General features: G+C 45.0%; 1 protein-coding gene across 1 annotated transcript in view; it reads right to left on the reverse strand.

Moving 5' to 3' along the window:
- The window catches only part of PRKCH (protein kinase C eta), a 130,535-nt gene that overhangs the window by 28,934 nt on the left and 79,466 nt on the right, over positions 1 to 22,135 (reverse strand). The window lies entirely within an intron of this gene.

Here is a 22,135-nt window from a genome sequence, read left to right on the forward strand (position 1 = left end):
GGGCAGCCACAACTTCTCTGGGTAACCTGTGCCTATGCCTCTCCACCCTAGCTGTAAAGAATTTCTTCCTAATATCTAATCTAAATCTCCCCCCTTTCAGCTTAAAACCCTCTCCAGCTCTCCTTCTGGCCCTTCTAAGTTCCGGTTTGTCAGCCGGCAGCAGTAAATCCAGGCTAAAGAAGACACCTGCAATGTGTTCTGCCAGAGCTAAGACACAAAACCCCAGCCTGAGCTGCTGCTGTTTGCTTAGTTGCTACCACATCTTTAGGGTACCAGGAAACATTGGAATCACAAATGAAAATCAATGTTACTGGTCTTTGAAAAAGGAAGCCACAAAGCAGAGATCAGGAAAAGATTGAGCTGCACCGAGCTGGAGAAAAACAGTTCGAAATCCTGAGTTTTGCTGCCAAATAAGAGAATGAGCTGCTGCTACCTTACAGCCTCGGAGGCTCACTCTAATTTGACTCCTGTCATACTTTAAACAGGAAAATCAACATGGCTGTAGTGGGACACACACGTTCTCAGGTGCAGAACCAAGCGAAGAACAGACAGTAAGACTTAGTGCTGTTATACAGCACATACCCAGTATGGAGGCACTTACATCACCACTTCAGGCTATACGCTGAGATGAAAAGTGTTGCTTTACACACCCACAGTTTCACAATGCAATCCCTAAACCCTGTGGGATTTAGTCTCCACATCCTTTACTGTTCCATCCTTCCTGGCGCTGCATGGTGTAACATCAAAATACAGTGCGGGGACTGCAAAACATAATTTCAACTCCTCGCTTTCTTGGGTAAAGAAAATGCTTCTGCTGATATCTGATCATCTTGTGAGGTACAAACCTGTTCAGCGCAGCAACATGCATGCAGACAGCCAACAAGACAGAAATGAAAGGAAGACCTCCCCAGGCATCCACATATATGTGTGGCTGCCCTATCCCTGGAATTGTTTAAAGTCAGGTTGGATGAGGCCTTGAGCAACCTGATCTAGTGGGATGTGTCCCTAAACATGGCAGGGCGGTTGGAACTGGATGACTTTGAAGGTCCCTTCCAACTCAAACCATTCTATTCATAATTCATAATTACCAGAAAGTAGGAAAGAAACATAACAAGTTGCCTTTCTCTACTATCCTAACAACCAGAAGTTGTTTTCAAAAGCTGACCATGCTTCAGTGTTCAGGGACTGTAAATATAGCTACATTGGCTCCGGACTGAACTTCTCCATTTCTCAGAAACAAAGTAAAAACAGAAATATGATGCAACGATACAAGAATCCAACTCAGACCCAAGATAAGTGGTATGAGCAAGTGAAACTCCACCAAAACTCAACTCATTGCTAGCCATATAACAAGAGACAGCCGCCTGTCCTTGCCAGCTGCTCTGCGCAGCCACAGGAGGTAGAGAAGGTTTGTGGGGAAGGCTGATCCCATAGGCGACTCAGCATCTGAGCAGTTCTCCAGCCAGGAGCCCAGCACCATTCCTGGAGATTTTACGGTGTCATCCCACCACAGCACATCCCACAGGCTGCAGAGGCTGCGGTGGGGGAACGTGGCAGAATAGAAGAAAGCCTCATGGCTTTTCTTACCCACCCACACTGGCATGCAAAGGTCAAACCTTCTGAAATTCTCTGCACCCATGTGTTATGATAAAGGCGTGATATACTACAGCCACAGAACTTCCAAAGCAGGCTCCACCTCTCTTGCAGACACCAGGATGGTATAGAGTGATGCAATATGGACTTGTGTCCAGGTTCAGATACAACGCCAAAACACACAGCTGAACCTCCCTGAAAACGCACACCAAAGCACACAGCCAAGGACAGCTGTGGAGGGGAAGGTGGACATTTGAATTTCTGTAAGTCAGAGTGAAATTCTTATGCCTACTTGCATCTGCACTCTTGAGGATGTACAAAAGCACTCTGTATCAGTTTTATACACTTGCAGGGATAAGTCTGATTATGCTTTAAAATACATTCTAAAATACAAGCTCTGCTGCTTGGGCTTCAGACTAAACCCTGACTGGCAAGCACTGGTATCCAGAAGCATTCTGTTAATACATTTTAATCTTAAAGTCAAGCAGCCCTTCAAGCATAAGGACAAGTTTCTGCAAGCCATCTGCCCAGCTAAGGCAGCACCATGGGGTTTTTGGCAGAGATGGGCTGGAACCTGGTGCAGCCAGCTCCCGATTGGCCTTACCCCTTCCTGCTGGCAGGGTCTCTGTGGAAGCACTCGTCTCCTCCTGGCTCTCCTGGGGCTGCTGCTTCAGAGACGAAGCGGTGCCCAAGGCACTGACTTCTCTTACTGTAAAGATGCTGACATTACCTGGGATGCAAGACCTCTCTGATGGTTTGAAGCACCAGCAGTCCCACCTCCCCTCCCTCTGGGCACCTCAGAAAAGTGTCTGTGGAAGCTAACACAATTACCGACATGATTTCATTGCTATTGAGATGAACAAGCCTGATTCATCCTCCACTTAAATTAGAGTGGCAGGCTAAAGTATACAGGCATAGACCACAACAGATAGTCACAAAGCTTCCACCACGTTAGTGGGTCTGAACCTGAGGGGTACAGATCCCGTGGGACCCCACAGGTGCCCTGAGTCCCTTCATGGTCGGGCACACCTATAAGCTTCCCCTTTATTATAAGTGCAGCAGCTGTAAGAGAGCTAATGATAGTTTGCAAAGACAGCTTTACAAGGGCAAAAAGACACTCTTGTAAAATGGAGCAGCTGAGAGCCAGAACCATTACTGCTGAAACACAGACGCGCTGGAGATTGCTACATTGGAGTAATCCCAAAGATGGCGCAATCCATATGTATTTATATCTCCACATTTGTGTGAGTACATTATTTTATGTATGTATAATATATATATTATTTGCTGCACTTTCATGTGGGACTCTAGTCAGGAAGTTACACTTCAGGTACTTCCCTGAATCCCATAACAAATGTCTTCCCATTTACTGTGGGGAGAGGCAGGCAGAAAAAGGCTTCATGTCCAGCTCTTGGTATGCATACCACACGCTCTCTCCGGATGAGCTGCCAGCCTAGTCCTGTGATAGACTCCTTGGTCCCACTGAGCAGTGACACTGGAATTTGCTGGCCCTGAGACATCACTTGTGGAGTTGCTCCCAACAGAGCTTCTATTTTACCCTTGCCAGAAAAAGTGGGAAACAGAAAAAAGAACCAAAAAAAACCCCAGCAAATCACAACGCTTCTTTCTGTGTGTCCTCTTGCCTGAAGTCTTCAGAGGAGACGTACAACAGACTTGAGACCCAAATGAACTAACAAGAATCAAGTGTGGACTTATGACTCTTGGTGCTGAGAGGGGTTTAAAAAGCATAAGCATATTATGTCACCTTGACAAAAACAGGCCAACATTGATTCGAAGCCTGATACAGAAACAAAAATTAAATCAGTCTTGTGCCCGCAATATAACATGGTCTCAACATTTCAAGACAGAGTGAAAGAGTTACCCAAGATTACCCACCACTACCTGCCTACAGCGCACTGTAGAACTGCTTGAAGGTTCTGCCCCAGCTCCAAACCGTCGCAGTAGGATAGGGGCAGCTGTGTTGCTGAAAAGGCTCTTATTTCTACTGGCACAGAGTGACAGGTTCCCATTTCACCACTCCATGTCACTAAGCCTGCCCTAGGGGAATCAGGCAGTAGCTCACACCAAAGTGACACTCCTGCCCTCTCACTGCTTATCTCATAGCTGCTGTGAAATCTATCCTCCCCATGCTTGGAGTCTTAGGAGGAATGTTTCACTCCAGGAAACAACAAAGAAAAAATAATAAAAATAAAGGTGGTCCTATTAATCATGATCATGTGTGCTGACTGCCTCTGGCAATGCTTTGGGCAGCAAACAAACCTGTGCTAGCACTCGTGATGCCAACAAGGTTTTGTGCGGAAGAAGACACCCCTGCAATGAACCTGTATGTCTAGTCAGGCAGACCTCTCTATATTCATCTGTTTTAGGTAAGAGTCACTTTACTCTAAGCCTGATCCTGAATCCGGGGAAATCAGCAGAAAAATGTCCTGACATGTTTAGTTGATTTTGGATTAGGACCTTAGAAAAAAATAATTACTTAACATTACTAAGGCTCTGAGTTACAGATTCAGATTTATAAATCTAAGGCTATAGGAGCTAATTTCCTTTCTATAATGGAATGGACAAAGTTGAAGGCAAAAGTATTCTGTATTTATAGATGCAATTTTTAAATACACTTTGCTTTGGTCTGTGAATTCCCACTGTCGAATTTACCATTAACTTTTAAAGGTGCAACACTGGGGCAGCAAGGATGCTTTCAAGAAGCTCAACATCTGCACTGAATTTTTAAGCACACAGTGAAAGAGCAGTCTTGGTGCCAGTGACACATTCTGGGCACAAACCACATAGGCATCCTACTCCTGCGCAGGAGAGGGTATTGCTTAGTCCTCCTTGGAACAAAGTTTAAATATATTTCCTAGGAAATGCTGCCTTGAGAGCTGTTCCTTAAAGAATTGAGACCATCACTGATATCATTCTCTTTTTTATTAAGACTCCTGCAAACCTTCAGGTGAAGAAAGTGCTTTCCTGACTGCTTTGATCTCCCTGCTTTTTGCCACAACAATCACTTAAATAGCAGCAGTGAACTCAAATGGAAGAGGTATTTGTAGGAGCCTAGCAAATCAGTCATTATACCAAGATTTAGTTTCTCATTTCATGTGGATTACTGTTGCTATTCACTCATTACAGATGATTCACCCAGGGCTGTGTGAAGCGCAAAGAGCTTTGATAAGCAGGGCAGAGCCAGGTGAAATTCCTGGCTGAGCATGCCGAACTCTCTGCAATCCTGCTCCCACTTCTGGGGACTCCTCCCAAGCCGCCTGTGTGTACAAACCAACAACACCGAGCTTTGTCCCAGGCCAACAGGGACAGATTAGATCCCATGTGCCACCTGGAATGCCATAGAGGCAGCAAACAGACCCCAAACTGCCTATGAACAGTGCTAGTTAGTATTGCCCCTGGGTTACGCCAGATACTTAGTCTCTTTGGTCTGGGCTCCTTGTCCAGCTAGCAGAAGGAGATGGGTGCTTTCTCAAGCAGCTCAGCATCCCTGAACTTTGACTCACCAGCTGGCAAGGCTGTTTAAATTAGGTGCCTTAAGCTGGTTGCCCAATTGCAAGCAAAGCAGAAGTCAATCAATTCTCAGCTACCACGGACAAAAAGCTGCCGGCTCTCTTGTTCCTGTAATATAGGAAACAAATTAATAAGAAAATGAATATAAGCCCTGCCTCAACTGACCCATCTAGAAAAAGGATAGAAACGGGTCCTGAATAAAGAAAGTCTGCTCACCTCTTGAGTTTTTAGCCCACAGATCTGTCAAGTCCCTGCCCAAGATTCACTGCAACCCAACTGGCACCTTCCCTGTCTACATCAGGGCATTTCGGCCTCTGCAGCTTGGGACCATAGAGGAAGATACCCAGTGGCACTGTGTGTCTGTGTCTCTGACATAAGCCTCCTGGCATCACTCAGCTTTCTGTGGCACCACAATAAAAGATTGCTTTCCAGCTCAAATATGACAGTCCTTTCCCCAGTCAACAAGCCAGCCCTTCCACAGGCTTCTAAAGTCACATACTTGCAACATGAGTGTGATGGATACACTTGACCCTTTAACTAAACTAGCATCAGTTTGGTACAGGCTCCAAAGGAGGTAAAGGCTTGAGTCTTAGCTGTGCCCAGAACTCCTCCAGTTCCAATCTACGCTCTGAAAACAAAGGAGCAGAGTGACACAGTGAGCACTGATGCATATGAGCTTGGAACATCGATCATGCGATTAACACACGAATAGCAGGTGGCTTTTCCAAGACTCATTTATCAAGGAACAAAGAAAGTTGTGGGTACAAGGAGTCCCACGCATACCTTTCCCATCGCGTGTAATTTGACTACAAGCTAACCACTCTATTCAATAAATACTACAGCCTAAGTGAGGCTTCTCTGAGCTCTCCCTGCTAGGCAGCGTGGTTGCATGGCAGTGACCTCCTCTGGAGCTGGAACGCCTCTCGAGGGTGCTTCTTGAGGCAGAGACCTTTTACCAATGGCTCTTGGATCTTTGGATAAGCCCAAACTGAGCTCTCCCTGAACAGCTGCTGCACTGTGCATCAGGTGACCCTCCCCTTGAGCAGGGATGCCCCTCAAGGTTTGAGATTCCTTACCTGAGACTAAGAGATCTTTCCTTGACCAAGGCAGAGAGATCCCTTAATCGCAACAAATACTTGGTAAGTGACTGATAGCATCCTGAATTAGTACTAAAGAGACATTATTAATTCATGTAGTCACTCAATATTAATTACTATAAACTGTGTTTAGATAATTCTATTAGACAAACTGTTGTCCAAGTCTGAGACAAAGACTGAAACTGGCTGCACCTAAGTTCCATCAGGAGTTCAGAAAGAAAGGGGGTCCATTCTGAACCTCATGACTCAAAGGGAGGGCTGTCTTTACCCTTTGTGTCTCCAGTCTCAAGGAGACTGAATCTGAATGTGAATGTGAATGTGAAACATTCTAACTCAATTCTAACTTAATTTTCCTTTATGTTTCTTCTGTGCAGCAGTTAATCAACTGTACTTCGCCATCGAATCTTGTTAAACCACTGTCACATTTATCATTGAACTTGGTTAACTCACTGTCTTATATCAATAAAACATTGCTGCTTCTCTTTTGTGAGTGAAATGCACTATACTTTCCGTGACAAACTGGCATAGTTGGCAGAATCCTAAATCAGGATTTGTGACAATGAGGAATCAGTGCCCCTTTCCCTTCATCACCCAATGATGCAGAGTACCAACTCCAAGGGAGGAACTGGGATGTTTGTGTAAGGGAAACACAAGGGGCATTTTCAGCACTGGAATAGGAATAATGACTAACTTTAGTGTGCGGCAAGCTCCAGCTAAGATGGAAATTCGGGGGTGTTCCACGTGAGCAGCATATGCTTTCAGTTGGCTGATTCAGAGTTAATTCATGCTCTGACTCTGCGTTCACTCGTCTTTCCAGGACCGTGATGCCTTGCTTACTGGAAGGTACCTGCAAAAACTGTTCTTAACTGACCCTTTTTCAGGCCAACACCACAGACTAAAGGACTCAGATTTACTGCTTTAACTAGAGAAGCTGTCAGGTCCCTCTCACTTAAACAGGCCTTGACTATAGGCTTGATTTTCTTGATTAGAAATCCCTTTCTGCAGAAAAAAAGACATCACAAACCCTCACTGAATCTTATTTCCAATCCAGGGAGACAAGAAACAACAGACAAACCAGAAAGAAATCCTTGCTGTGAAGCGTGATGACACCATACCAGATCAAAACTCAGAATTAAAGATTTTGAATCTAAGTTTCCCGTGTTTACTCAGGCCAGAACTGCACAACACATCTTCTGTCACAATACAAAAGTCAGGCAACTTGAAGGGAAGATATTTTTCACAAAAATCCTTGTCTGTGCTTGCTAAAGGTATGTTCAGGTGACATCTAAAGTGCATTGGTTTTTTAGCTCATGTGCTCATCAAAGTTTAGCACACTGCACCTACAAAGCTGTATTTTTATTTTGTGGTAGGAAAGCTGATCTTAATGTTATTGATGATTCCAGCGGGTTCAGTCATCAAGTACTTCAAGCTCATTTACACAGAGTGCCACCACTCTTTGACTAGACCACTGTTTTCAGATACTCTCCCCATGAATAAATAATTGATTGAGGACTAATGGAAGACCATAAAGGCTCAGGGGAAGGAGAACAACTCTTTACTGCCCTGAGGAAAAGGAACAAAAAGTGAATTATTTTAATTTTAACATGCTGAAATGCATCACCCACAAAAGATATATTAAAGCTAATGAATTCCTGGAACTGTTCTAGATAGGCTACACGGAAAAGAAGCAATAGGTGATCAGTGTTCTCTCTGCACTTTGGGGACACATGTGTGGTTTACCTGTCCCTCACTTCTGTTCTCAAGCAAACTCCACAGTGCTTTATTTTACAATTGGTTTGCAAACCTCATAATGATTTTGCCTGAGAAATGATTCAATGGTAGGATCGTGATAGCAAAGAATGCTCCATGGGGGATGGTGGTGTGGATGCTGCAGCATAATCCATGCTGGACTGTGACTGGAAAGCAACCACACCACGACATAGCCACTTTCACAACAAGATTACATCCATGTGCATCAGAAATCAACTTTTAAACACAGGGTTACTTTCACTTCCCACCCCACATTGTCCCTGTGGTGACTTGGGAAGCACCACAGTGATATGAATGCACACCCTGCTTGCTTCCTTTCCAACCAATTTCTTAATTTTGTACTATATTTCCATTCTGCATGCCTGTGCCTCCACAGCCACCCCTGCTACCTGAAACTCAGCCCTTGGGCATGGATCTCTGCTTTCAGACCAAGTAACTCCTGGCACTGCTGGCAACCTTCTCCACGGTGGGAATGACTGAAAACAGAAAACACCAACAAGAAGACAATCCTTATCAACAGCCTTTCATTCCCCTACAACAACCAAAGCATGCTTCCAGAGCAGCTCTGCCCAGACACGGAGCGGGTGCAGCTGACACCCAGTATGAGGTTTGGATGCAGCAGGCTCTGCCCCAAAGCTAAATCAAGCTTCAAGTATGAGGCCGAAACACTTTTTGTTGCGTATCCCCAGACAAGCCTCTATGGCAGATTTCTTCACCAAGTGCTTCTCCACCCCAGCTTGCCATCTCAAGGCTAAGTGCTTCACAGCCCGACGGCTCTGGTGCCCACACAGCACCTTCATACCACAGATGTCAGAGCTCCAGAACTAGTTACGCATTATTCAAACACGTGGTGACTTGCTGTTAAACCAAGCAAGCAGAGCTCCCCTTTGTCCTTGGTTGCCCCGGGCAGCTGGAGCTTTTTCTGGTACCTGACTAGCAACCCTGTGGCTTTTACCTCATGTGTGGAATAAAGACAGAACACGGATTCAGGCTTCGTTTCTTCCTGCATCTTTAAAGGAAAGTGTTGGGGTTTAGCACTGGCCAACTGCTATGGTGCCATCAGGGCTGCTTTTCAGAAGCAAAAGACAGCAGGTTCCCTCTTTCTGGTGATTCAAGACTTCTGCACCAGCAGCATGGCCACATTGCTTTCCTATTTGTACCTGCCCTTCCATGTCCTGTCCCATCCACGATTTTCAGGGCAGGAAGGGTACTGCAAGCCAGGTGGGCACGGCGCCCTGCAGGGAGATGCGGTGATGGGGGAATCCAGTGCTTCCTCACATGCTATAGTCAACTTCAGCAGCAAAAGGAAGGCCTGGCACGATGCACAGCTGCAGATTTCATCCTTAGCAGAGGAGAGCACTTCACAGTACTCATGTCGCAAGCAGTTACAGGAATCAAGAGATTTCTGGGTTCCTCCGGCCAAGCTGCATTGTGGCTCTTTGCGGTGCTACCACAGGAGTTCAGCTGGCCCTTGGCCTCCCTATCACATCCCAGCATTTCTGCCCACCTGCAATGCATTTGCCCACATCATGTAGTGCCCTGTTCCACTACACCACCCCCTTTCACAGGCTGCGCCATTCCTAGGATCAAGTACCACTCAGATGAGCAAGACTGGAAAAAATCACACACACACATACACACACCCCACCTCCCCCAGCAAGTTCTATATTGGCCTGTCGGTACAAACCACAGATTACTTCATGGCTTTCTGGCACCCACAACCCACATCATCAGCCGGCGAGTGGGATGGGCCATATACGCATGAGAGCGCCTAGGCAAAACCTCAGAGGGATTAACCCTGCAGCGGGCACAGAAAAGACAGCCAGGACAGAGGGCTCTCAGGGGAGTCAGAGGCTGAGACTCACCGGGAGGGGCTACACAAAACCAGGGCTTTCAGTGAGGCCCACGGGAATTTCTTTAGGGAGAATCTTCCTCCAGAGACAGGAGAGGGAAGGTGCCTCACCTTTCCCATCCAAGAGTAGATCCGGTGATTGCCTTGCCAAGAGAGGAATCGCTATTGTCCAGTCTATTGTTTCTAGTCTGGCTAAAAACTGTTTGACAGGAGACTAATTGTTTCACTGGAGAAAAAAAAAAGCTCCAGTCTGGAGTGACAGGATTATTTTGTAGACTGTTATTGTTTGGGTTTGTTTCCATCCTGGCTTAATAGCATTAATGACTTCAGTGGCAAGAGAAAGGGGAAGGAAAGCCATTAGGGTGAGAACATGATATGCACAGACATCTCTCGCCCAGCAAACACTTCTGTCCCAGACAATCACTGTAGTCCTGCTGGCAACAGGGCATTACATCTGTCTGTCCATTCCTTCCTCCTCCAGCCCCTCAGAATGTGGAAGGTGGCTGAAAGCAAAGAGAAACATTGAGTTTTCCTTTTTAATCTGTCTGACTGGAAGTGCCAGCCTTCCCGCAGCTCAAATACTTCAACACGTTAGCTATGCTTGGCAGTGCCTCCAAAAAAACTGCTGTCCCTTCTCAGTGGCAGGGAAACAAAGAGAAAATATCCGAAAAGAACGGATGCTCCAGGAGAAAGCAGTAGAGCCCAAAGCCGGTAAAATACAGTTTGCTTGTTTTGTTTGCAGAAGCCACACTGGGACAACTTCTGGGGTCAGGAGAGACAAAATTAAACCTAAAGCTAAGATGCATAACTAATGTTGAAATTGTTCCTCACATAACAGTGCCTGGGACACAGATGCCCACTTGGCCAGTGCTGCGAATGGCCCCACCAAGGAAAAGCCTGTGAGCGAGAGAGCAGCGCCTGGGTTATACCCAGTGGCTGCAGGCATCCTTACATACTCGCTGTGGGTTTCAGGGAATTAGCGATCTGGAGACTATGGGAATTATGTGCTTACATTGATAAACCAAATCTACTGAGGGAAACCCATCTACTAACTGGATGTATCCCCCAGGGAACAGGAAAACAGCTTGAACCACCCCAACCCACAGGAAGGTCCCAATGAAGACACGAGCAGAGCAATGATTCTGAAATATTAGGAGCTTCCCTAGGGAAGAGGTGGTGAATTTGAATACAAGCCTGGTTGCAAGAAATAGAAGAGAAAGCAGGGAAGGTTCTCAAGTGAGTCAAACAATTACTTCGATTAACCAGGCCTAGATATGACAGAACATGGAGATACCCCATGCTCCATATCACATTTCAACTCAAGCAGAGGTAACAGCTAGGCCTCCAGGTTATTTGACATCCCTTCCCTTTCACATGTCCCCAGTCCAATGTCGGTTCACTGGTTCATGGCAACAGTTGAAATTTGCTGTCTTTCTTCCTGGCCTGCAGGGATCCAGAGATGCCACCAGCTGACACTGGGAAGCAGCATCCAACAGCTGTGGTAGGAAGCTCTCGTGACTGCCCTGTGGCTCGAGGGATGCCATCAGTCCTGAAGGACCCCAAAGGCAGCTGTGACTGCAGATGCTGAGGTGCAGTAAATAGGGCAGGGTGCAAGACAGTTTTCCATTCATTTCATCACACAAAATACCTGTCCTTTACCCCGGGGCTATCCCTGTCAGGGTAGTCAACAATGTGACCATCAGTGAGCAGGGTAATTCCACTAGATCAAAACAGTGTAGGGGGATGAGCAACGCAGAGACACTTCACTCATTAATTCAGCCCACTTGAACTGCAGACATCTCGTGGCTTTAGAGATCTGAAAGCCCATCTCACTTTGCACTGACTTCTTTCCAGAACGTCAGGTTTCCCAACATGAAGCACAGCATTGCCTTTCTGAAAGCAGACAGGAAAGCACGTTTCAAGTGGCTCAGTCACAGATAAAAGCTACCCGTTTAACAGATATGGTAAAATAAAGGCTTATTTGACTATTTTCTCTTTTTGTAGGGACAGAGAAAAAAAATCATGATTTCAGGTATGAGTTACACTAGTCTCATCTCAAACCTATCACCGGCAGATTGGCTGCCACTGATCAGACATCACAACTTGGAGATTAACTTTGCAGTTCATGGTGCGAGCTGGACAAGCTGAAGCTTCGCTGACTTGCTGCATCCCAAATAGCACAACGGAGATGGACAGCTGTAACACTCCTGCAGGGGCTGGCCCTGGTCTCAAAGAGAAACCAGCAGGAGCAGAACTGGCAGGACCAGGTCTTGCTCCATGCTCCGTGCTGATGCAAGGGTAGAGCAGCCAGGCAGTGCCACGCTCTGACCTTCACAGTGGGTGGCCTCTCTCTTTGGGAGCTTGGCCAGCTGGCAAGAGTCAGAGCAGCTCCTTGACTTTCTCATTTATCAAGGCTGGGCAGAGAAGCAAGAAGCAGGAGCCAGCTGCCAAGACTTTTGCCCCATTCTGTGCTCAACAGTGGCTGAAGACAGAAATTCTGTCTGTAAAGCTGCTGTTTAGGCAGCAGGTTTCAAACTAGTGATACAAGAAGTACTGAAATAAGAATCTCCAGCTAGGAAGAATGTCTATAAAGGAAGAGGAAAAATTAAAGAGAAGGTGCAGGCAATGGCAAAGGCTTAAAAAGATTATAAGATTGTGTCAAAATCCTCAAAACATAGATAAGCATGCAATTCCTCAACTTATGGTCAAGACATAATGACAAACAGAAACACAAAGCACACTAATGCAGCTTTTAGGCACAAGGACCTTGCTAGACTTTCATACTCAGGTAAATGTCAAAAGGAATGTAACCAGATCCAGAGAAGGGAGGAGAAAAGCCAAAGCCCACATGCTAAATGTCACACACCAGCTTGGACTGTAACACAGGTGCCACAGGGTCTGCACACTGAAAGGTGCTGTAGTCTTTCTACAAAAGCACATTCTTATTTGAAAGCCCATGAAGAGTCTAAAGGGATCGCTACCTACTGTTCTTTCTACAACACAGGTTTGTACATTGAATAATTTTACCCTCATGCAGCTAATCCTGCTTTTTCAATCCTCCACCTCCCCAGTCACCTTCTCCAACCCCCTTCCTTTTCCAACACAATAAACAAAGCAGCCATGACCCACTTTGGCAAGACACCATGGCACTGCTGCCTTCCCCAACACAGCATAGATCAGAAACAGTTCAGATGCAAACATCTACATCCTTATTGGATGGGCTTTGCTATGGCCTCGATCAGAGATTTAGCTAGTAAATAACACTGCCTTGCTGGAAGTGATTTTCCTGATTCATGAGCACTTCTGTACTGTGCTGTCAAGAGATTTGTGAAAGCGGCTCTAGTTGTTAATAATAAATCGTGCTTGTGAAACTTTAATTGATTCAGAAGAAATCAGCTCACAGCGTGGAGCATCTTTGTGGTTCTGAATACATCACACCTTATACATGGTTGAGACTTGAAGGCTTGCTCCCATTTCCATTGTTGTCAGCTGGAATATCACCACTGGCTTTAGTGGAATAATAATCAGGTAATACAGTTCTGAGACTAAATTGTGCCTTTAGGCACAGCCTCATAAAAGGGGAGGATTTCAATCCTATTAACAGCAAAGGTGTTCTGACTCAGAAGCCAAATGATGAGTAATGCTTTCCCCTTGCTCCATGGGAATAGGCTTGGCAATCCGAACGCTGGCCCACAAGAGCAGCTAACTGCAAGCCCCAGCACCGGCTCTGCTGGCACACACAGTGCAGAAGCCAAGCTGTGCCTGCCGTCTTGCCCAAGGTACTGCTGGCAGAAGACGGAATTTTCTCCCACAGAATTTTCAAATTGTAAACCAGACAACTACCACTGCAGTGTTGTAATAGTTGAAATTTTCTAGCGTTTAATTTTTATTTTTTTTTTATTTCTGTATCATTATAGGCACCTGATGACTCTGAACTGGTGACTTCACAAAATTCCTCTGTTTGCATAAAAACAATCACAGAATCACAGAATCACAGAATCACAAGGTTGGAAAGGACCCATTGGATCATCGAATCCAACCATTCCTAACACTCCCTAAACCATGTCCCTAAGCACTTCATCCACCCGTTCCTTAAACACCTCCAGGGAAGGCGACTCGACCACCTCCCTGGGCAGCCTCTGCCAGTGCCCAATGACTCTTACTGTGAAGAATTTTTTTCTGATATCCAACCTGAACCTCCCCTGGCGGAGCTTCAGGCCATTCTCCCTTGTCCTGTCCCCTGTCACTTGGGAGAAGAGGCCAGCTCCCTCCTCTCCACAACCTCCTTTCAAGTAGTTGTAGAGAGTAATAAGGTCTCCCCTCAGCCTCCTCTTCTCCAGGCTAAACAACCCCAGCTCTCTCAGCCGCTCTTCGTAAGACTTGTTCTCCAGCCCCCTCACCAGCTTTGTTGCTCTTCTCTGGACACGCTCCAGAGCCTCAACATCCTTCTTGTGGTGAGGGGTCCAGAACTGAACGCAGTATTCAAGGTGTGGTCTCACCAGTGCTGAAATACTGGTGAGAACTCAAATACTGTGAGGATACAATACCTGTATCCTCACTGACATAAAGAACAAAATCTAATAATTTGGATTATTGACCAAGGAAACAACAGGTGCTGATCTTGCCACAGCTAAAAGAATAAGTCAGATTCTCCCTGGATAGCTACAGTGGTTGCTGCAGGCCAAGTATGTCAACAATACTGATTTTCTCATCGTCTCCCTTACATATGTAGTAGCTTAACCTGCTGTAACATGTCATGTTACAAGAAATCTTCCATTTCAGCAAGTCAGAAAGAGCAGATGAAACAGCATTTTGTTGGAGTAATCTTTGTTTTAAAAATTTGTACAAAACATTTATTAACGTTGACAGAGACCTTTTCCTTGGCTATATATATCACCCTCCTGAATGCTAACTCAGGGGTCATATTCGCTGACATTAATATTGAAAGCTTCCTTGATTCAAAGTGGGTACAAAGATCAATGAAATGATTAGATTAATGCTTGGCAATTTTGGAGAACCTAGAGCAAAAGTTATCAAAATTGGGTTCTTAAAATCATAGGTGTGAATGCCCTTGACATCAGCGTACACCTTAAATGTCAGATGAGTGGTTCTGGCTAAAAAGGTAGCGATAATAGTTAGGGGCAGTTTTTAAAAATAATATTACCTAATATATTAAAATTTATTTTGATTTTTATTTTTTCTCCTTCTCATGATCTTCATGACTTTAAAAAAGAAAGAAGAGGGCAGGAAAGGCAGAGAAAAACAGTCTGTTTGTAGAAAAGTTTCTCAGTTTCTGAAGTACTAATCTAAATAATCCCAAGTGCTCTGAAACTTAATGATTGCATCTAGTTCTGGGCTCCTTTCTATAAGAACTTGTTCGCAATAGTTACACACAGCTATTTCATAGAATCACAGAATGAGTTGGGTTGGAAGGGACCTTAAAGACCATCCAGTTCCAACCCCGCAGCCGTGCGAAGGGACATCTCCCACTGGATTAGGTTACTAAAATTTCAGATAAAACTGCAGACTGCTTTTTAATCGTGAAATGCCTTCATAAACCCATATTAGCCATGAAAATAATGAGTGAACACAAGTCACACGTAATCACTTATCTGCTCCACAGGTGAGCACTACTGGTTATTTTTATTGCACCGGTACCAGAATTCCCAACTAACACTGAGCTCTCGTTTCAAACATTCAGTAAATGAGAGTCCATGCCTGTAAGAGTGTAGTATCCAAGTTATTACACGCAAACGTAACAACCACACCAAAGGAGAAGAGGAGTGAAAGTACAAGAAACTTGCATTTAGGTGAAGGTTACCCAGCCTCAGGGCAGGTGGATGAACAAGACAAACTCTTGAGGCCCCTTCAAGCTCTGGTTTTTAATGATTTATACAAACTCACTATGTGCAGGGTTTGCAGGTTTCAAACCAATCCTTTTAAATAACCATAAAGGAAAAGTAGACACTAGCAGAGCCAATAACTTCTGCAGGCTATTCAGTAGTCCTTAGTCATGTGGAAAGTTGCATTAAAGTTCACAGACTATATACAGTGGAGTCAATGGGGCACAGAGATCTGATATGTGGATCTCAAAACAGGACTGCTCTTCGTAAGCATAACTGTAAATCAGGACTAAACTGTCCTGCACTGTGACTGATTAAACATGACATGGAAACGTGAGAGGCTGGGTTTTTTTCTCTGCACTTTCCATTTGATCAAGTGCAGAGAAACAACACTTTAAACACTGCATGCCAGAGGCTGTAAAACAGCCCAGATTGCAAGCATGCAGCAACCACGTTTGAGTGGAAAACCATGTGGAAGATGCACTGTCTAGAAGCACAAAGCAGTCTACACAAGCTGCTGACTGTCAGATAAGATAGCCACAGACATTACTACACTCCTGACCCTAAGAGACATTCCTTTAGATTTTCTAAAGCTGAATGAAGCATTTCAAGAGACTCCAGCATTAAAATTTCTCTTCTGCGCTAAGCAGTTATTGTAGGGACAGGGCTGTGAGTACGCTATTCTGTGCCAATTTGCAGCTTTAAGCTGATTTGCTTCACTCATTCACCATAAAATCAGCTTATATTTCATTCTCCCTGCTCTCCTCATAACACAGCACATCCTTCATTTTGTCCTGCTTACACATATCCACTCATCTTCAGGGTCCCCATCCAGGAAAGTGCTCAGTCTAGGAGCTCTCCTGAGTCAAGGTCTCGAAGCGACACAGACCACATCCCACAGCTGAGGTTATGGTGCTCCACAGAGTGTAGACTCACATCCATTTTGGCACTGGTTGGGCTGTTTTCTACCCTTTCCTCCTGGATACAAACAACATGCCTCTGCCTGCATAGCCAAATCAGGGTAGGGAAGAGAGCAGTATCAAATACAGCAGAGACAACCTAGAGATGCATCTGCTGTAGCTCATCCAGGAAAAAAAAACCTTCAGAAAAGGCTAAAACCACCTCATTAAACAAAAGATTTATCTTTATTTGTTAAGAAAACAAAGCTATGCATAGCACCTAGGCAAACCAGTGATAATCCCTGGATAGCCCCCCAGTCAGCCAGTTTGCTTTTCAGGGCACTGCTGATATCAGTCACACATCCAGTTTCACTGCTAATCTACCTCCCTGGGGAAAGCCCCTTGGCTTCAGGGGAAACAAGATCTGGCTCCAGATGTGAAAAAGGGCATGAGATAAGAATAAACAACATCAATAGTTGCCAAAACCCCCCTCCTCCCAAAAAAACAACAGATAGAGAACATGAGGGATCCCATGTCCACAACGGCTTGACCCATGGAAAAGGAAACAGCATACTAAAAAGAGTTGCTCTGTTAACAGTGGCTGTATGTAATTAGGAAAGGCATTCAGCTTCTGTTTTCAGCCTGTAATTTTTAATTGATTTTGCTGAAAGAAACTTTAGTGTTGTTTCAGTTAATAAGAGTCCTTCCAGCGAAACTGGTCTCTGTAAAAGGCTTATGTAAACCTTCCTTCAAGTGTCACAGGCTTATTGTTTGAATTGGCAAGGAATTAACCTGTTGCAAAAAACTCATTCCGTATAAAAGTCAACAGTCATGAGAACACACGGCTGCAGACCTGACAGGTCTCCTACATGAAGGAAAGGTGATGATTTCAGAAAGCTGGCCACTATCCAGCAATCTTTCCAGATCCCGGAGGAGACAGAGCCTTTTCCTGTCATAAGGAGTAACACACATATAAAGGTGATGCTTTCAGGTAACAGAAAGGCAAACACTTCCTATTAATGAGTCCATCTTATTTGTCCCAACAGCCAGTGTGCTAGGTCTCGAAGCAAGACCACGCTCCCATCTGAATAATTGATTAATTACCTTTTGCCTTCCAAAGGGACTGTGCATCCTATCAAACACAATCAAGCCACGGGACCTACTCAGTGGTGCCACATCAGAGCATGGGGACTCTGTCCACATCGCCCCATATTCAGAGGCATGGTGGAGCACAAGCAGACCCTGAGCATGTCTAGAAAGGCCAGTTGCATTAGAAATATCAATACAGACAAAAAGGCAGTGGAATAACCTAACTAGCATGAGCCCTCAGGATAAAAACAAGGTTCTTCAGCCAACCAACAACCAGTCCTTCTTCCAGGATCTCCAGCCCAGCATTTTAGCTCCTTCAGCTCTTGGTCAGCTACATTATCTACGTGACACACTACCAAAATCCCTAATGATACCCTCGCCACTGTGCTGTGCCAAGCGGCAAGCAGTGGCACAGAGGTGTCTCCGCAATCCAGTTCCACACCTAGGGCTGGCAAAATCAGCGCTAAAGTGCAGGGTGCAAAGATGACACTCTCTCTGTTTCCAGATATAGTCCAGGTATGCCACCATGTACTGCATGCCACAGCAGCTCTGCAGGTAGCGATCATCTCGGCCCATGCATCCTACCAGTGAGACACACTCGTGGAGGGAGAGAAAGGTTTGTCATACAAATCAAGACCATGCCACTAGGTTGTTCTCTGTTGCCTGTAAAAAGGTTGTTACCTTTCTGAAATCAAAAAAGTCTGCACAGCAAACCCCTAAATTCCCTCCTCCGAAAAAAACAAACCCACAATAATCAAGTTTAAGAAAACATTTGTATTTGCCCTCGGTACTCAGGTATGAAGCCTCTATTGAGGGACACCGTGTAGGTGACCTTGGTAAGTAGACCCATCCACTAGCAAAGCTGTACATTTACATATGCAAAGACTTGAACTTGAAGGCAGCAGGCAGACCAGCCACTCTTAAAGTAATGGAAGTAAAAGCCCTGCTTTTAAAATAAATACTTATAATCTTTTACTGTTTTTTAGAAGACTATGAGTAGACTAGCTCACTTGCATTGACTAAGCCACTATGCAGTCTAATGCTGCTCAGACGTGCATGCTGTTTTGTTTTGTTTCCAGCGTGCACACAAGCCAAAATACACTTCCTGTACCCTGGGAACTGCCGAGTTGGGAAGTGAAAGTCAAGAAAAGCTGCCTTAAGAGAAATAGCACATACAGTCTTTAGATAAAAATCACAAACCAACCTACCTGCCTGCAAGAGGACCCAGCATACCATTTTCCTTTAGAAGTAAGCTTTAAGAAGGCAGTAGTGCAAGAATACTGCCCTGTGAGCAAAGATTTTATCTACTCAATTATCACCTAACCTTTTCCTGGCAACATCCAGCATGAGCTGATCCCAAATATGTCTTTGTCCTGCTGCTCTGTGGTTAGGGGTGCACAATATACTATGATTTGACAGGTTGAAAAGTCTGCTTTCATGGCTGGATGCATTCTAGTCCTACTCTCCGTAGGATGAGATAAGGAACCGCACTGCACTTGTTGACATTTTTGTTAGGAAGCAACAATAAATAGGTGCCACTGAGTTGACAGAGAAACCTCAGCTTCAGGCAAGCCAGAGATGTTTCACTGATAAGGCCAGAAAGCCATCTCCTTCGCAGTGTTACAAATGGAAAAAAAAAGTATCTGCAAAACTGAAAGGTTTCTTTTAAAAAACCCCAAATACACACATACACACACATTTATGGGACTTCTATTCTGGCCAGGGCGTAGTAACAAAAAGCAGTTTCCTTGAAGTGAGGAGCAAACCCACTGAAAATTTCAGTTGCGTCATGAAAACCACCCTATGAAAGCACCAATCCAGCAGCAAACCTGGCTTAACATTAAAAAGTTGCATAAAACCAGAATACACCATCTGCTTCAAGAACCCCATTCTCACAGACTCACAGTGGCAACTGCAGAAATACTGCACTACAGCTTCTTCAAACTGCATACGTGTGGCTGGGAATGGAATCAACAAATACCTGATTTTAACTGTTGCCAGCACTGTCACCCCATGCTAGAGCAGCACAACTACTTCTCAGTGAACTTCCAGTGCTGCCTCTCAAGCCTCTCTGCCATTTCAAAGCAGAGAAGACTCAGCTTTTGACAGCACTTGTTGCAAGAGGAACTTGACTTACCGGGACAACTATCATTGTTTGGTAGATGTAGACTCTCTCCTTAACTGCTTAATCGTGAAAGGGGCAAGGAAAAACACTGTCCTACTATGTTTAAGGTTAGCCCAGAACGAAAAAAAATGACCCAGGGCATTCTAAGCCAGCAACTCTCTTACTCCATCAACCCTGGCAACCCAGAAAGAAGAGGCTCATTGAGCAATTTGTAGCACAGGATTTTCTGGTCGGGCTTTTCCTGGTGTCTCCCCTCTGCTCCCAGCTTCTTAAGCAAACACTCACATTCTGAACATAAAATCTTCCAACTTTCTTACACAAGTGCAGTGACACCCTTCTGAGCATCTCCTTCCATCCTGCAGACTTGTTCCTAGAGCCCAGCGCTCGTGACCCAGTCCAGGCGCACACAGCAGCTCTCTCCCCTTACAGCTTCCAGAACAGAGTCACTCCAACTAATTTTAAAAAAATAAGTCATCCCCTCTGCCCTGTGCAGCTGAAGCTACCTGACTCCACAGCTCAACCAGTTTTCCAACAAGATCAAAGCCCATGCAGTTGTTCAAGGAGCTTTTCAATTACTCCTCCGGTTTCTATCATGTATTACAGCAGCACTTGAAGAGTGCTAAAACCCAAAGGGATCAATTACTCCTGCCCTGTGACAGGCAGCAGGCTGGCGGGGGCACGACAAGCTATAAGCACAGTGGCATTACTTTATGCACAGACAAAGTTTTGCTGCTGAGTGATTGACAATAACTACTGGATGTCACTATTTTAAGAATAATGTCATTTGCGCAATTATCTGGCAAAGTCTCTCTTCAATGGCTGGCATTATTCACAAGGGAAGAATTACACTGAAATCCAGCTGTAGAGTAAGCAGATTTGCTATTCTATTCAGACAATCACGGTGCTTTAGAAGCTCGATACATATGGTATATATCACTAGTAATTTTCATACTGTCAGGATTCTGGGAATATTAAAATGACACTCCTCCTCTATTTCACTGTGCCACATATATCATATGATTTCATACTTAAAAATAATTTAATATTCTCTGTCCTCACCTGACCATCTGTTTCTTACTGGAGCTCAAGCTGGGAGGATAACTTGCTTTTACTTGATCTATCCTACCACCTTGACATCATACAGGAAAGTGTCCTCTGCGTGGCCCCTGGCCCCTTGGCCACTTTAGACCTCAGCTATTCTGGTTTTAGTTTGTCCAACACAGGGTTTATCTGATAGGGGATGAAGCACTAATAAACCAGGAGTACACTGCCTGAGTTAAACTATGCAAAGCCCCAAACCAAATAGCATTTGGCCCAACCCACAATCTGAAATGGTACTAACAGAGCCTGACTGAGACTGGAACCGGTCCCATCCTGGACCCAGATGTGGGTTCCAGCTTTGCAAGTGGACCAAGAAGAAAAAAAGAGACTTGACATTATTCTTTGCAGTGCAGGCATGCAACAAGCAGAACCGAGCAGGGCTGTTGCAGACCGTACCCAAATATGCGTGCTTTGCTGCTGGAACCCAGGTAACAGTATTCCAAAGAAAACAACTGACTGTTCCTCCTTTCCAGTGCTCTGGGCAAGAGAATGCCAGAGGTGTTCTGCAAAGCATACCAGAAAAGAAACCTTCCTGTATAACCAGACTGTCTCAGTGCTGACATCTTCCGGCTCCAGATGTCCTGTTTCACCCCAGAACAGGTCTTGCTCTGCCCCTTGTTTACATGGGAAGATGCTGGTCAAATTGTCGTCTTGGTTAGAGAGGCCTGTGCAAAGCAGACCAGCTGTCTGATCCATGCTAGCAGCCTGGTTCACGCCTTGATACTTCAGTTGATAGTGGAGAATTTTGGGAGTCCAAAAGGGAACAAATATAACCAGACTTCCCCCCCTAAGTACAGAGGAACAATAAAAAAGAGTGCTGCGTATGCGAAACGGCTTCCTGAGACCTGCCTCGAGACCTAGGGGCAGAGGCTGACGCAGTGAGACAATGATGCTCTGATCCTATTGTAAAGCAAAAGATGCCAGATATGGACAGGAAGGAAAAACTCCTACTGTAGGATCATGACAGGAATGGAAAGATTTTCAGTGGCTGAGCAGAGAGGCACTGCATGGGTACATCAAATAGATAAGGTGTGAACACAGGTCAGTAGCCTATAAAGGGAAACAATGAGGTTTGGGTGTAACAAGTACATATTAGCCTTTAAACAACAATGTACACAGTGTCAAAAGCAACAGCTCCTTCTGTTTACCTCCCAGAAAATCTAGGAAGGTTTCACTGAATGCCTCTCCCTTTGTCATCAGCTTGACATGTGCTCTCCAGAGCAGCACAACAGAGG

This window comes from Cuculus canorus, chromosome 5 (assembly GCF_017976375.1).
Source record: "Cuculus canorus isolate bCucCan1 chromosome 5, bCucCan1.pri, whole genome shotgun sequence".
NCBI classification, from domain to species: Eukaryota; Metazoa; Chordata; class Aves; order Cuculiformes; family Cuculidae; genus Cuculus; species Cuculus canorus.